The sequence below is a fragment of the Amborella trichopoda genome, chromosome 10 (genome assembly GCF_054954075.1).
Source record: "Amborella trichopoda isolate Santa Cruz 75 chromosome 10, AtrichopodaSantaCruz75HAP2 v2.0, whole genome shotgun sequence".
In the NCBI taxonomy this organism is placed as follows: domain Eukaryota; kingdom Viridiplantae; phylum Streptophyta; class Magnoliopsida; order Amborellales; family Amborellaceae; genus Amborella; species Amborella trichopoda.
The window spans coordinates 10,294,343-10,309,161 of NC_142345.1; positions in this window are offsets into that span (position 1 = coordinate 10,294,343).

Consider the following 14,819-nt stretch of genomic DNA (forward strand, 5'->3'; position numbering starts at 1 on the left):
ATGGTGAATACATCTAATGTGGGAATGAGTAGAAGTGATAATGCTCAGAACAAGAAAAGAAAGGGAAAAGGCAAATGGAAAGGGAAGGGGAAGCTAAAGGGAAAATCCTACTCCTCTTATCCATTTAGCCCTTACCCTCCTAAAACCCATGCCTACCCACCAAATCTTGCTAACCCCATACCTTTTAGGCCTAAAACACCACCCACACCCATGATGGTAGGTGGGAGGTTGGTTTGGCCATCAAGCCAAGATTATTCAAAGGTGCATTAGATGCAAGAAATACGGGCATACTCAAAAGTTTTGTAGGTATCCTCCTCCTCCACAAAACCCTCATTTTGCTCCTTAGCCCAATACCGGTAAGCCTCAAGCTAATACCGGTAGAGGACCAAGGAAAGAGAGAGTTTGCGTAGTCCATGAGACTTTGATTGTCAATGAGGAGGCGGATGTGTGGGTTCTTGCCTCACAGGCTACTATACATGTGACAAATTCTATGAAGGTTTTATGATGTCAAACCTGGTACCCATAATCTTTATATGGGTGGAAATCAAATGAAAAAGGTCTTAGGAAAAGGGGATTATATATTGGAGCTCACTAATGGTGAGACTATCATGCTTAAGGACACCCTCTATGCACCCGGGATGAGGAAGAATCTCATCTTGATTTTCAAGATGAGTAAAACCGCGTTTATGCTTTTGTTCAAGGAGGAAAAGGTCTATCTGCATGATGGATCTATTAATAGAGACCTTGTTTTTGTAGCCTACTTGGTTCAAGGGCTTTATGAAATTAAAATGAAAAATGAGTTTGCTTACTTGGGTGATGACTTACAAAATTTTATTTTATGAATTTAAGATTAGGTCACATTAATCTATCTAGAATGCATATTCTGATGAAAGAATGATTGCTTGATAAAATGAATATCGATCTCATAATAGATGCGAGGCTTGATTTAAAGGAAATATGGTAAAGAAGTCCCACCAAAAAATCAAAAGGGTCTCTAATCTTTTAGAACTAATCCACTCGGATGTGTGTGGATCTATGAGTGTACGTACCAAGAGGCACATGAGGTACTTCATAACATTCATTAATGACCATTCCCATTTTGGTCAAACCTATCTCATGAGAAACAAAAGTGAGGCCATACCAAATTCTAACAATATAAAACGGAAGTTGAAAACCAACTAGGTCAAACCATAAAAAAACCTTAGATCAGATAGGGGTGGGGAATACACCTCCCAAGCCTTCCAAAATCTTTATGTCTAATATGGGATCGTCCACTAGACCACCATGATCCCAAACAAAATGGAGTTGCCGAGAGAAGGAATAGGACCCTAGGTGAGATTGTGTGAATTATGATGAGTACCGCTAATCTTGGATTAGAGTTTTGGGGGGAGGCGATTCTAACTGCCACATATATCCTTAATAGGACTTCCACCAAAGGAATTTAATCAACTCCTTACCAACTCTTCATGGACCGACCTCCCTCAATAAAGCACCTCAAGGTTTGGGGATGTTCAGCCCATGTTCTCATACCATCCCAAAAGAGGTCCAAACTTGATCCTAAAACCATACAACATGTTTTCATAAGAAACCTAAGTCATGAGAAGGGATTTAGGTTTTATAACCTCTTGAATCGTAATGTGATTGAAAGCCTTAATTCCCATTTCCTTGAAGAAGAATTCCTTGAGAGAGAATCAACCCAAAAGAGAGTCGACTTCCATGAGCTTCAGCTTAACAAAAAAATTTAAACCATCCCACTTAAATGAAGTGAGAGAATAATGATACCACCTTGTTCCCTGATAAGAAGTAAGGTCAATAAAGCCTACAAAACAGTGGAAATTCCCGACAGTCTCAGAATAGCCCTAGAATTAGTCAAGATCTTCATCAGTACTTCAAAAGACAGCCTGCCAAGTTTCGCCATGATCAGACATGTCTAAGGCAATGAACATAAAGAAATAATTTCAGAGAAATCGGTCTCTAGCACCCAGAAATGGATCATGTAACTAGAGCCATACTTTTGGTGCATCAAACAATTGTGGGACGACCGTTATTAGATTTTGACACCGTCAAAAACCCCAATGGGTCAAGTTTCGGCTTAATCAGGCACTTCAAGACAAAGTTATGGGTAAAATATCGAAAAGGGGTAGCCCATACATTATTCTTGTGTGGGCACTCTGCATCAAAACATCATTAAAGGTGGTTGTTTTTATAGTCACGGGGAGTCATTTTCGGCGCCTATAACTCACTCATTCCAAGTCAGATCGCTCCCAAATTTGGTGAGCGTGTTCGTCTCATCAAGACGAGCAATTCAATTTGTGGTACGCCTCGTGACAACACTCGAGCAGAGAGAAAAACTAAATGAAAGTCGTTGATCTGTGAACGAAGTTGTAGAAGATTCAGTAGAAGCACGTCTCGTTCGAGCAGCCAGATCACGACGCTCGATACCAGATTGGAACAAAACCAATTGCATTATATGCATGAGGTCCAAGGCTATCTCTGGTCCTAATCTCGTGTACGATGAACAGTTGGATTTCACAAATGAAGGTGTCAAAGCTGCTGTATATTCTCCTCGTTGGATTTCAAGATTCCGGCCAAAAACTCAAGACGACGAAATCTTCATCCGGACACGAAATCAAGCTACATTTGTTGCAACGTGATCATGACGGTTTGCTCAGTGTGATTCACTGAAAAAGTCATGAAGAAACATTAACGAAGAAGCACACAATCGATCCAAAGGTTTCAAGATTCATCCAAAATTCAAGTCTCATGATCATGGCTTAAAAACATGATTCATAGCTCGAAGTTGGTATCAAAATGATCGACATGCCGAGCGCTACAAGAAATCAATAATCTTTCAATCAAACGGGCATCAAAACGACCTTAGGTCAGCCACGGAAGAGCACGCAAATTCTCGGGCAGCAACAGGGACTGTTATGGAATTTCCCACGTTGTTAAGCAAGGGCAAAACAATCCTTTCGCACCCATTTTTAGAATTTCTTTATATTCAATTAAATTGTAATTATCTTCAATTTTAGGTAGTTTTTTGGTGTACACCCATGTTTTAACCCAATTCTATATAAACAGGCAATGCCTCACTATACAAAAAATGGATTCATTCTTCTTGGATCAATCAATAAAATTCTGAATTTTGTTTAAGCTTGTGGGTACATCTTGGAGAGAGAGAAAGAGAGAGGAGAGAGGAGAAAAGGGCCAGGACCCTTAAGGCAAGTAACTTTTCCTCTCCTCTCCTCTTGCTCTCTCCTCCACTCTTTCTCTCCCCTCCCCTCTTCTAGTCTCTATCTCTTTCTCTCTCTCCCATCTTCTCGTCTCTCTCTTTCTCTCTCCTCCCCTCTTTCTCATCTCTATTTCTTTCTCTCCCATCTTTTTCGTCTCTATCTCTTTCTCTCTCTTCATCTCATCTATATCTCTCTTCGTCCTCCTTGTCTAATGCAGTCGGTGAAACCTAGCACCGGCTGGATTTCTCTCTCGCCTTCTCTTTTAATGCAATTGGTGAATCGTAGTGCCGACTGGATTTCTCTCTCTCCTTCTCTTCTGTTGCAATCGGTGAAGCCTATCGCCGGCTGGATTTCTCTTTCTCCTTTTCTGTCACAGTCGGCGAAGCTTAGCACTGGCTCGATTTTTCTCTCTCTCTCTCTTCTGTAACAAGCGGTGAAGCTTAGCGCCAGTTTGATTTTCCTCTCTTCCTTTTCTTCCATCACAACCGATGCAAGTCTAGCGTAGGCTGGGTCTCTCCCTTTCTTCTCTTCTGACACAGTGGACGAAGCCTAGCGTCAACTACGTTTTCTCTCTCTGCTTTTGACATAGTCGGTGAAGTCTAGCATCAACTATATTTTTCTCTCTCTTCTTCTGACACAGGTTGGGAGGCTTAGCACCGGCTGCATTTTCTCCCTCTTCTTCTGACACAGTCAGTGAAGCCTAGCACCTACTGCGCCTTCTCTCTCTTCCCCTCTGTATAACACAGTTGGCGAAGCCTAGTGCCGACTGTGTTTTATCTCTCTTCCTTTGAACACAGTCAACAATGCCTAGCACCGACTGCATCTTCCTTCCCTCTCTCTCTTTTATTTTGTCGCCTTTCATACTCTTCTCTTCCTTTCTTCTCCCCCCTTCCTTCTGTTCCCTTCTTCTCTTATTTCATTTATTATTCTTTCCTCATAACCATCATTCTGTTATTCTTTCATTCGACTAAGAGGGACTAAGGTTAGCCTCTCATAGTAGTCCTATCGTTTAGCTATAATGTTGTTGTGTAAGGATTACTTGGCCTGCTTTATTACCATGACAGACTAACCATCGTGCCTAGCTAGTCGGTACTGGTAACGATGTCTAGTAGTAATCATGTGATTCGGTCTTAGTTACCGAGCCCGTTTTGCTACCACATCAGGACAATTATTCACCAGCCTAGCCACCGCTCTGATCCTCTCGCTCAGTCGAATTCTTCTCTCCTCGTCTTTCTTTCTCTTCTTCTTTTTGAATGCGCATGCTTCTGCATGTTCATCAAAGGGGAAAAGGGTGAGGTCAGACCCACCTATCTTATAACCTTTGCCATATGTGTGTGATTGTTGAAAACAGAAGAGCACAAGCCAATGGAGGCGATTCTGAACCAATTTTATTATTGGGGGCTTTCTTCATGATCTAAGAGGGCGCACACGCGAGCCAGCCCGAGTAAGTCCCGAACCCACGTTAAATTCCTCTCTCACCGGTTGGCAACACCTACCGCCATTCTCGAACGAGGTTCCCGAGAGAGCGACCTTAAAAACGTCCCGGGTCTTCCCTCGAAACCCGAGATTCATGCCGCTCGATCCCCAAATGATCCAAAGGGCGAGATCGAAGCACCTAACTAGCTTGGCGACTCCACTGGGGACTTACTACCCCTTAGTCGGATCATTCTTGTTGGGCTAGTTTCTTCTTTTATTATCTGCTTTCATTATCTTTTCACATTTTATTTATGTCTTGCGAATTCTGTAACCCATTTATCCAGATCGGGGATTTTCTTATCCCTGCATTCTAGAGTATCCCTAGAGAGCAAGTTCCTTCGACTTTGTTCCTAACCATCCTCTTGAGCAAAGACCCCTTGTCTAGCTCCCAGGTCTTAACCTGGATCGATGTGAGGCAGGACTTAAAGGTTCCTCACTCCCCATCTCCTCGCTTTGGTGGAAACTCCACCCAGGTGCCTTCCATCGACAGCTCTTCTGTTGCCCCACACAGCATGCACCCAGCCACCGGCAAGTCACTTGCCGATCGTGTTCCTGAGGTACGCCGGAAGGCTAACCGATCCCTTTCTGTAAAAGGCAAACAAGTTGTCATTGCTTCTATGGGTCGCCATAAGGCCACCCCCCACATTTCTACACCATTGGTCTCTATCCCTAGAGGCTCAACGCATAGAGTCGAAAACCTCACGATCTCCACCCCTCACACACACCACAAGGCTCGTGGGTCACCCACTCGAGCCACATTTTGGGGCAACCTGTGTGCTACCCCGAGTCAGCAGCCAGGATCAAACCTTGTAAGGTCAGGTCCTACGCACGCTGATGACATGCATCTCACTGCTCGGGGTAGCACCGTCATTACACCAACCCGAGTACACAGGAGACGACCTCCTCGTCTTCCTATTCTGCACACACAAGCGCACCCTGTAAGGGGTAGGCTTACACTTGTTCTCTGGCAGACACCTGCTCATAGTTCTCGGCCTCCTAAGGCCAGATCACTTGCACGAGCTCGGGCTGACCCTCAGGTCTTCTGTAATCCTTCTTCAAGGAGCGCACATGCGTCGCCATCATAAACGTCCCCTCGTCCTAGACTCGGGCTTTCTCATGACTCAATCCTGCTCTGGCCCATTCCTCCTTCATTGACCAAGCACCTTCAGCCTTGGCACTCGAAGGTTTTCCCTAAGAGTACCATCCTAAACCAGCCTCATCACTTTGGTCATGTCTCTGAAGCTCATAAGAGAGCTCAAGGCATTGACCTGATGGAAGATCGAGTCTTTCATCCTCCCCGGCCCAAGATGACTCTAGTTCCTGATCCTCATCCATTGCTGCACCTGATGGAGACAGCTCTCTGTTGTGCAAGAAGAGCAGACCATCCGCGACCTAGATCGCAGTTTTGGCGCAAGGTCCATCAAAACCTCAAGGCTAAACGTGATAGAGGTCTGCAAATTTTGACTAGGGAGGTTACCAAGGTAGTCAAAACCAATTCTGACGACCCTCTTCATATGAATCCCGTCTACCCCCTTCAGACGATGAAGCCTGAAGAAGAGCTCCACGAGCCCTGTGCTGTGGTTACTGTCGTAGAAGAAGACCCAACCTCTCAGTAACCACCGTCCCAAGACCGTCGAGAACCGGTCCAAACGTAATCAACATACAAGAGTCGAGTTCAGTCAGGGCATGCTGGCCCCCTGTTGACTGACCTACCACGTACGACCCATCAAGTTCACAAGCCCTTAGTTTCCACTAACGTTGACCTACATAGAGAAATAGTCAGCGTAATGGTTGTAAGCGAGCCCCGATGATACGCAGGAAGAGCGCATGAACAAGTTTGAGGATATGGTGTGTGCGATGATGGAAAAGATCGATTGTATCGACGCCGCACGCCAGTCTGCTAACCATGAGGTCAATTCCCATCACTCTGATGATGCACCTCCACGGCAGCCCCCTCCCTCTACCTCACAGAACAATTATGTCCCTCATCCCATCTCTCAAACAGAGATTGACGCTATGGTCACCCATAGCCTAAAGAACAGACAAATCCTAAGGATACAGGGTATGATGCCTTATCAAAGGCCATACCCCTCGTATATTGATTAGGTCATGTTTCCCTCAGATTATAAGAAAAGGAAGTTTCCTTTATTCAACAGAACCACGTCCCCAAACCAGCATATTGCCCACTTTCAGGCAGCTTGTCAAGAAACAGCCGTTGAAGATAGACTTCTTCTTCGACAGTTCGTTGAGACCCTCGATAGCCCAGCATTTCAATGGTATGCCCGACTTCCTCCAAACTCATTGCATACATGGGAGGAGATGGAGAAATTGTTCTATGAACACTTCAATGAGGTCGAGAGAGAGGTTCAAACCATCGAACTTCTCACCCTGACTCAAAACCCTGATGAGCCCATGGATCAGTTCATATCAAGATAGAGAAATTTGGTTCCCCGCCAGCCTAATCCTATGCTTGAGAAGGAAGCAGTCCAAACTTGCAGGTGGAACATGATACCCGAGATCACTCTACGTGTCGAAGCCTCTAATCCGACTTCCATGTCATAGATGATTTCTAAATCAGTCCACATAGAAAGTTTATCACACCACCATGGTGCAACACGACAACCATCTACAAGCTCAACAAACAACCGGGGCAACGGTAACTCTCGGAATAACACACGGGGCAGCCAACAGAAAGGGGTAGTCAGTTCAACCATCATGGTCACTGATTCAAAGAAGTCTCCCTCCCAAACTTTGGACCTCTCTAAAGGGGTAAGTACGGCAAAGGTAACACCCAGGCTGAAAAGCAACAGCAGTTGTACAATAGGGTACCCCCACCAGCCAACCTTGATCCGGGTGATTATTTCATCAAGCATAGGAACAAGGTCTATTCCCTCGAGAAGGAATGGGTCTCGGCGCCGTTTCGATTATTATTGGAACAAAATATGATCCAACTTCTAGAAGCCAAGTTCCCCGTGCAACCTGGCCTTGACACTCAGGCGAATTATTGTGCCCACGATCGGAGGATCAATCATCCTACAGATGACTGCTACACGCTGAAGCTTGAAGAGTTAAAGAAGGCCTTTGGGGCAGCCAAGGCCTCCCATGTCGTAACCATCTAAGAGGAAGACAAAATGCCTGACATCCTTTACGCCTTCTTCATTATAATGCTTCAGAAAGGCATAATCACACTAAAGCTGGCATGGCAACCCCGTCGCCTTACTAAGGGGACTGAAGATCGTTGGTGCCTGTACCATCAGATAAGAGGCCATTACCTATCAGAATGCACATGTTTCCTTGATATATTCGCAAAGAAAATGCGGGAGTGTTAAGAGTCTTACAATCTCCCCATAAGTGATCCCCAAGTCATTCGTCTATCCTTCTTCCTCCTTCACCCTATCAAGAAGATGTTCCCATGCCATCTCCCACTCAGCATACGTCCAATGAGGGTTACGACGTTAAAAGCACTCCCCAACGATCTAAGCAAGAGAAAGACCTAAAAGACCCCCTGCACCCGTCCAACTCTGGGGATGACGTAAAAAGCTCCTCAGATCAGTCTGATGAGGGGAACGACCTTAAAAGTCGCCCACCTTCTAACCCTTCTCCTTCTTGTTCTCCTGCTTCTCATCCTTCCTCTTCTATGTCCCCTGCAGCTACAACCTTGATACGCATGAACTTCGAGGCTCTCGACTAAGAATTCGAAGTAATCAATATAAGCAGGACGCAACGGAAACGATTGAGAAAGACCCTGGCACAGGCAGCAGGATTCCTAACAGTTGCTGATGCGCTAGCAGCTAAAGCCAAGGCAGAACCACCTTCTTAAATAAATCATAAGAAGCCGAAGCTAAAGAAACCCCAATGGCCCCTTGCGCGACTTTGAGCAAAGACTGACAGAATCAAATGGGCAAAGCTCCTGTTCTCAGGGAGCTTGCCACATGGCGTAAATTTCAAGAGCAATACCCACCATGGGGCTGATAAACCTCAAATCATGAAGGACATTGTAGCCTCCACCTCAGAAGTCGGGCACTTTGAAGTTCCCCAGTCTGCTATTGCCCCCTAATCCAAAGACTAGTCTGCCTATCTTACAGCTCCTTGAGCTCCTTCCTAATCCCAATACTTCAAACAATCCACCTATTCTCCAATTCCCTGGGAACCCTTTGATCCCATACATTCAGTCTCTTCCAAAACCTCAAACTTTCGTCACTCAAACCAAGCCCGTTGTGCAATCAAGTCATTAAGCTGGCCAAAATAAACCTTTTCTACCCATACCTGCTCCTCAACCCAACATACCACTGAAATCAATGGCAGAACTAGGAGTACAAGGCCTTAATCAAGAAAAGGTGAAATATGATGTGATAGGGCATCTACGAAAACTTCAGGCTCTTCTTAGTATCTATGACGCCCTCATGCTCTTGAAGGAGGCTTTGGTTCAAGCTCTCTCTAACCCAGAAGTGTACGAAATCGAAATAGAATCTATTGAGGTTGACCTGGCAATTTTAGAAGGATGTATACCAATCACCTTTTTAGAGGATGATCTGCAGCTAGGGGAAAATTTCATAATCGCCCTCTCTTTGTTACTGGCAAATTACATGCATGCCGCATAACCGAATTATGTTAGATGGAGGGTCGGCAGTCAACCTTATTCCAAGGAGGATCCTTACTCAATTAGAGTTGAGGTCTGAAGATCTTACCTCGACCCACGTCACAATTCAAGGGTTCAACCAATCAGGAGAGAAGCCATCTGGCACGGTACGCCTTCGTTTTAAGATCGGTGAGCTAAACGATTACGCCTAGTTTCATGTAATTGACACCGACACTTCCTACAATATTCTCCTCGGCCAGCCATGGCTCCATGACCAGGGGGTGCTTCCATCAACATTACACCAATGTTTCAAGTATAACCGAGACGGGAGACAGCATAGGGTCTATGCTGACAAAAGATCGTTCCCTGTGGTCGAAACTCACTATACCGATGCTAAATATTACTTCACGGATCTGGCATCGCCTCAGAAACCAAACTATGGAGGTCACAAGTCTACAATCAAGACAGCGTCTTTGTCTCATGAAGATATTGAGGATGTTGGGAGAACATTGGTGAACATGTTCAAAGAGGAAGAAAGGCAGGGCAGAATTTTACCCATAACCACCCTTCATTCTAACATCCCAACCATCATCCCTTAAGAAACTCCTTATTCGCTTGAAAAGGAGTCTTCGCCCTCTGCCCCCAGTTCTGAGCCACCTTGGCCGGAAAATGAACTAGAGGTCGTTCCTGACATTGAGCAAGCCATAGGGATAGAATTCCCAGCTCCAAAGATCACCTATACGCCAGACCAATAGAAAGTCATGCATATCCCCATTGTATTCTTGAAGGCCGAAGTGGCGTAACAACCGTCGCGAAATATTTTTCAAAATCCGGTTGCTATAAGTATAGAGGATGCTCCTCGGACTGGTGACTAGTTGAAAGTTCTACTTTTCCTCGACCTCTCAAGAGGAGAGCAGTCCGTTAAAGAGCAAGTTTCTTCCCCTCAGGGGCAAGATCCCCTCGCAAACTTAAGAATCGAAGTTCGCAGTCTCCAGAGTCATTTGGAGGTCATGCGTATGCTTCAAAACATCTCAAGGAGTTCATGCCCGAGACTAAAAGCTATGATCAGCTTGAAGTAAATGCGCCACTAATGGAGGCCGAAGCCCCTCTTGACTGGACTATCTATAGCAACCAGGCTCATCAAATCATGAGGAAAATGAACTATGAGCCCTTGGCCAGTCAGACATTAAGAGGAGAAAAAGCAACGACTCCCCATGGAAGAGTCTCGATGCCCTGGACACGCTCCTTCAGTTCCGTCACCGTTTGAGTCTCCTCTTCCATCACCATGGTTTTCGACTCATTTGTGCCATTGAGTTCAGACAAATCTTCAACCAATGAGGCCTCCATGGCCCTCCTCTAAACCATCTCCATCTCAAGGCCCGTGAATTCATGCCTCAGTATTCGCACCTCTTCTCAGATTTTGATCATTCTCTTGAAGCTTCCTTGCGCCTCCCTCTTGAGATCCTGCTGACATCCAGTTATTGTGGCCTTCTTCTCGATGCAAGCATCTATCTCCTTATGACGATGCAAGATCGACTCTTCCAAGAAGGCTAGCCTGCTAGTTTCTTCCTCATAATGTAGCACCCCCAACCACCAGCTCTCCAACTTGTTTAAAGTTGCATTAAAATGGGAAAGCACTTCTGGTACACTCTCAATTGTGGTGGTCGCAGCAAACTCCTTCAGTCTTGCCAAAGCTTCAGCTCATTGAAAGGCAACTCCCTTAAGCCCTGAAGGCCTGCTCAAAGGATGCCTACAATCATGTTAGAAACCCTACGAAAAACAACCTCAGATGGTGTTGTTGAGACCACTACTGCTGAAGAAACCTTGACCTCAAGGACCAGGCTTGTTGAAGTGATAGCCATCTGAGCTACTGGCTCCTCTGAAACAAGGCCAAAGCCTACAGCTTCTTGCCCCTCAGACTCATAGGCAGCCCCAGCCTCAACCTGCCTGGGTTCTGCAATGTCAATCTCACTGTCTCTTATGGGGACCTCTACTTCTGTCCCACCAAGCTCTGAAGAAACATGTTCCCCTTGCTCTTCATCCTCTTGAACTATCACCTCAACATTAGCAATTTCAGGAACTACCTCTTCTCCTTGGCCTTTGCCAACAGATTCATCCCTAGCCATGGCTTCTTCCATTCGGCCTGCACCTTCAATAGCCAAAACCTCAGCCACGAAGAGCTCAACCCCCTCATCCTCACGAACTATGCCCACGGAGGCAGCAACCTCTTGGTGCTCAGACACGTCATCAACTTCAGGCCCTTCTTCTTGAGTCATAGCCCCTGCCGCGGTCGGGGCACTAAGCTCTTGATGCACGGAGGCCACATCAACATCGGATCCCCTATCTGGAGCAGTTACTTAAGGGCCTTCATCCTCTTCAGTACCCATCTGAGCCGCCTCTGACTCGGGAACTACCCCTGGACTCAAGGGCACCTCCCCAAGATCCGAAGTCACCTCCCGATCAAAAGCAATGACAATGGGCTCAGAGCGACCAGAGTTATCTGCCTCTGTTCCTTAAGAAAAAGAAAACAATTCAGGAGAAGCAGAAGGTGGTCTAGAGAGCGAAGAGGGAGATACTGGGGGCGCTCCTAAAATATCATAAGAGGAAGAGCTACCTCCTGGTTCTGACATCATAGGAAGCTTACCACTCTTGCACCGTCGGGTACGCCCAGTAACTGAAGATAGTGCACGAGTATCAGCAGTGGTCAAGCGCTTTCTTTTCTTTCCCCCTGTCAGAGTAGGAGCGGCCACTTCAGATCCACCTCCCTGAGAAGGCCCTCCAGCCAATTTACTATGGGGACTACTCCCGATTAGGGCGTTCAAGTCCTGTGGGGGACGTTTTTCATAACCAGGGACTTGCCGTCCCTCATCCCACTCGAAGATGGAACTAAGATTATCGAAGGCACTCCCAGTCCTTGTCTTCATTGTAAGAAATTATGGCGAGGCCTCATCAGCTTCTATATCACGCGGAAGCCCTAAAGCTTGCCAGTTGGACGGATAATCTAAGACAAGTACCGCGCCAGAAGCAGGCGCATTCGCCAGTCTCCTTTGCCTAGTATCCTGATGCCAATTACCGTTCGCCTTTCCAAGGGTGATCTTTATCCCAATATCCCTTGCTAGTGATTCTCCACCAGTTCACATAGGCTTTGGTCGTTCGAACCCTCCTGCCAAAGTGAGGTAATACATATTTGCTAGTTCTGTCATCTCTAGACACATAGACAAAGCGGTCTGTATATGCTCTGGCAATCAACACTCACGGAAAGTTCCAAACTCTTCCGTCTTCCCCTTGTTTACCTTACTCCGGCATTTTTTGAAAAACACCGGGAAGGGGTAGCCTTGATCAAGCCCATGCTAACGGGCGAAGCAGTGGGGGAAATACCCCTCTAACCTAGTACTGTGCGGAGTCTGATAAGGTAAGACTGCCCCTCTGATGCTCAAGATGAACATGAGCTCCTTAATGGTTGTGGGAGCGTTGTCTAGCTCCTTCCCTAACTCATCAATAAAAACACTGTCGGTGAAGCTCCTGACCGAGAAGGGAACCCGCCTCATGTTCAAAGAGTCATTCCCAAATAGACCCCGAGCCTCCCCTGGGGTATGAAAGATAGCCCTCTGGTTGGCAATCCTCATCAAGAATGGCCACAGTTTATCTCTTAAGCATTGATACTTGGCATAGGTTTCAGGGAAATAGGCCCCTAGCCACCCATACACGTAATGGACAGGGAACGGAATTTTTAAATCCCCAAGAAATGCCTCTTCTCCTACAATGCCATTCCCTCCCTCTTTGCCCTCGTAGGCCTTTCTACGGGAGATGACCCCAAGCCATGGTAAATGTTACACAAGACTGACTGAGCAAGGGCATACTCACGCCTTCTGGCCATATCGCATGCCACATACAGTACGCTTGGACAAATGTCGTCCCTCCCATCCAGGGAGCACGAATTTGCACAAAAATAAGGTCAAATACACGGCCAAGAAGACACAGTCATCACTAGTCTCAAGTTGAATACGGGAGGCGTCTCCTTTGCAACTGCCTTCCCTTTCCCCTTTGAAGTGCCCTAACCGACCACCCTTGGGATAATCCCCACAAGAGAATTTCACCCATTTCGTGAAGGTGAACCTTCCATTGCTAGACTTGTCGGCAATCGACTGATAGGCCTCGAAGATCTTTTGAAGATTGGCAGGTGGCTCTTCATCCCCCAAGTTAGCACCACCGAAGATGACCGAGTTCGGGGGCACGAACTCGTCATACATAGCCCCAATCATCGGGAGATCTCTAATAAAATGAAGATCTAGTAAAGAGATTCCTATTTCCCCATGCCCAAGAAGCCAAGTATTGCTAACATGGCTCCATGTCTCCAGTAACACCTTTACTGTGTTGGAGCAACGATCATTGTAGCTGCCCGAACATTGTACTGCGGCTAATAGTGAAGCAAGTTCAAGAGTGCTTTTATACGACACCAATACCTTGGTGGTCCAGGAAAGTATCCCTTCAAGTATTGGTGCTCCCCTTGAATCTAGAGGCCTTTTGCTGACCACATTAGTAGTCCCTTTGCCTGTACCAATCGTTTCCCTAAGGTAGGCAAGTTCTCCCTGAAAGCTATGTTCCTATGCATGCAATGAAGAAGTGCCACCCCTTCTTCAGTACTGATGTTGCCGTCATTGTCCTCGAATATTTCAAAACAAATGGGGTCAGTAATGAAAGTGACACTAAGGGGCCACTCTGGTTCTCATACTGGCTGAGTCAGTCAAATGGGCTCACCCCTTGATAAAACCTCGCCTATAAAATCACAAGCGCTGATTTCTCCCTCCCTTGAAAGCCGCTTCACATTAGGAATTTGGTAAGAAGAACCAGCCATTATGAAGGGCTTAGTGGTTTACTCTCAATAGTTGCTAAGGCATTTGGATTAGCGTTGGTTGAGTTAGCCAGCACTTAGCGCTAATTATGTTTCCTAATACTTAGTGCCAGATCTGTCCACTAATACTTAGTGTCGGCTGCGTCTGCTAACCCTTAGTGTCGGCTACGTCTGCCCCCTTAGTGTCGGCTACGTCTGCCAACGCCCAGCGTCGGTTGAGCTTGTCAATGCCCAATACCGGTTGCGTGCCAACGGCTAGCACCGGCAGAGTCTGTAAACACTCAGCGTCGGTTGAGACTGCCAATACCCAGTGCTAGTTGAGCTTGTCAAAGGCCAGCATCAGCTGTGATCAAATCTCTCACAAATGCCACGAAATCTAGTCGTGACACCTTGAACTCATTTGCGACGATTGACAACCGTCTCCGAGTCCTTCGGTCCCGCCTGACACACGAGCGAATGTCAACCATCACCACGTCTTACTGCTTCTCTTGACACACGAAAGAGGTAACCGTACACCTTCCCTGTGACAATTCACCTCCTGCAACCGTATACCTTCCACGACGGTCCACTTCCCGTGACCGTTTGTCTCCCACCGGAAGTACTTCAAAACAGCCGCAAACCCACTGAAAGATATTCCTACCTGCATTTTTTCCGAGACGTCACCAGAACCTCACCAAAA